This window comes from Eschrichtius robustus, chromosome 13 (genome assembly GCF_028021215.1).
Source record: "Eschrichtius robustus isolate mEscRob2 chromosome 13, mEscRob2.pri, whole genome shotgun sequence".
Lineage (NCBI taxonomy): Eukaryota > Metazoa > Chordata > Mammalia > Artiodactyla > Eschrichtiidae > Eschrichtius > Eschrichtius robustus.
Window position 1 is genome coordinate 97,600,429 of NC_090836.1, and position 2,456 is coordinate 97,602,884.

Genomic DNA, 2,456 nt, shown 5'->3' on the forward strand with positions numbered 1-2,456 from the left:
CAGCCCCACCTCACCTGGCCCAGCCACCATCACTTCCTCCCTGCATCCCTGCACCTTTAGCCTCCCCTGCCAGTAAGGTATGTACTGGGTCCAGCAGGCCTTCACTCATTCACTCAGTAAACATGCACTGACTAGGGTAGCACCGATTAGGAACCAAGCAAAGGCCCTGCCCAGTGGGAGACAGACAACAAACAAGGAAATGTAAGTGACATATGACAGCAAGCGGCCACAAGAGCCAGAGGAAAACAAAAGGAATCGGGGGAGGGGTGCTGTGATACCTTCCCTGGGTCCTCAGGTGGGTCTGCGGCTCCAGGCCCCTCCGGGGATGCCTGCCATGGTCCAGCCCCCGCTCCCGGAGGATCTGATCACCTAGCCTGGCAGCCCCAGTGAGTGCTCCAGCCACAAGTGGTGAGAAAGCCGCCTTGGTGTGGCCTCAGGGAAGTGACATGTCCAAGGCCGCGCAGCTTAGGGGGTGTGCTCCTGGGGCTGGGCCCAGGCCTGACCCCACTTGGCCATCACATTACGTGGTGTGGCTGTGTGACGTTGGGCATGTTGCCGTCCAGTTCCGAGCCTCAGTTTCTCCACCTGTAGGATGGGCATGGAATGGTAGGCAGGGACACTGCAGGAATCAGCAGGGCCCGGAATCCTCCAGGGAGGTTGAAGAGGAGCAGCCCAGGGCGGGAGGAGTGACTGTCATCCCAGCCTGAGTTAGAAGCAGCCCCTCTCCTGGCTCCAGGGCTGGAGACACTGGAATCTCACGGTTGTCTGCAAAGACAGATGTAGGAGGCCTGGCAGGCTCCCAGCTCCCATCAGATCGCCCTGTGGGCCAGGAGTCCAGGTAACAGACGCCCGCACCAGCAGCCTCAGAGTCTGCCATGTGACCATCAACGCCTCCTCCTACCCACAGGGCCCAAGTACTGATAAGCCTGGGAGGTGGAGGAGACCGGTTGGGAAAGCAGGAGCTCTAAAGCCCCCCTAACAACTCTGGGTTCAGGGCTTGCTCTGCACCGCAAGCCCTGGGACTTCCAAACCTCTCCCAGCTTCAGTTTCCATGTCTATAAAGTGAAGATGGTCCCTCCCGAGGTAGTAGGAAGAGTAGATCATGATAGGTAAACCATCCTCTACTGGGAACGAGCGGTTCTTTTTTGCTGTTTTTTTTTTAAATTTATTTTTGGCTGCATTCGGTCTTCGTTGCTGCACGTGGGCTTTCTCTAGTTGCAGCAAGCGGGGGCTACTCTTCATTGTGGTGCGCGGGCTTCTCATTGCGGTGGCTTCTTTTGTTGCGGAGCATGGGCTCTAGGCGCGCAGGCTTCAGTAGTTGTGGCACGTGGGCTCAGTAGTTGTGGCTCGCGGGCTCTAGAGCGCAGGCTCAGTAGTTGTGGCGCACGGGCTTAGTTGCTCCACGGCATGTGGGATCTTCCCGGACCAGAGCTCGAATCTGTGTCCCCTGCATTGGCAGGCGGATTCTTAACCTCTGCGCCACCAGGGAAGTCCCAGGAACGAGCGTTTTTAAGTTGGTGATCATCTTGGTGGCAGTGGAGTGTTGGTCACAGGAAATGGGGTGGGGGGATCTGGGGTCACCTTAGTCCTCCCTTCAGCCCCAAAGGAGCCATTTCCCGTGAGCTGCTGAGAATTCGATCGGGAAGCTGGGGTCTGGGTGCAGGGCCAGACCCAGCTCTGTCTCTTTCCTGCTGTGTGGTGTGGGCAGGTCACTCCCCGTCTCTGGGCCTCTGCTTTCTCTTTGGGGGCTGGTCTTGAAGGTAACGAGGGTCGGCCCCCTAGGGGCTAGCCCCAGGACCCAGCTGCTTTGGAAGCCCTCCCCACCCCCGCCCGGGGCGAATGACAAGGCCTGCTTAGGCGGCCCTGGCACCCACCCAGGCTCCTTCCTGCACAGAGATGACCCACAAGATAAAGTGACTTTCAGGAGACAGCGGGCAGTGAGCAGTGCGTGTGTCCAGGCCCACAGGAAGGAGGGTGGGGGATGGGGGGAGGGCAAAGCTGGGCACAGGGGTGCGAGTGGACCCCCGGCTGGGGGACAGACACATACAGACAGATGGCCCCACGGTTGTCTTGGCAACCCCCAAACTCCATCAGCCCCAAGTAGACGTGCTTGCTCTGGGGAGCAGCTGAAGACACAGCTCTTCCTCAAGATCCCCCCTTGCACAAGCCTCTCCTGTGTAGAAATGTGGTCCTACAGTCCATCTGGGGCAGACTGAGTGGCCTTCCTTCCGGCGATTTCTCAAACAGGAGAGCCAGAAATGGGCTGGTGGGCGAGGGGAGGAATGCGGCGCCCGGGGAAGCGCGTGGGCCAGGCCACTGCTCTCTTGCTGTGTGGCCTGTGGACTCAAGGCCCTCCAAGGGCCCTTTCAGCCCAGCCCTTCCACACCTGGCCCCGCAAGAGAGACCCCGGTACCGCAGGGGCTTGGTGGGGCTGGCAGAGGCGTGGCAGTGGACGG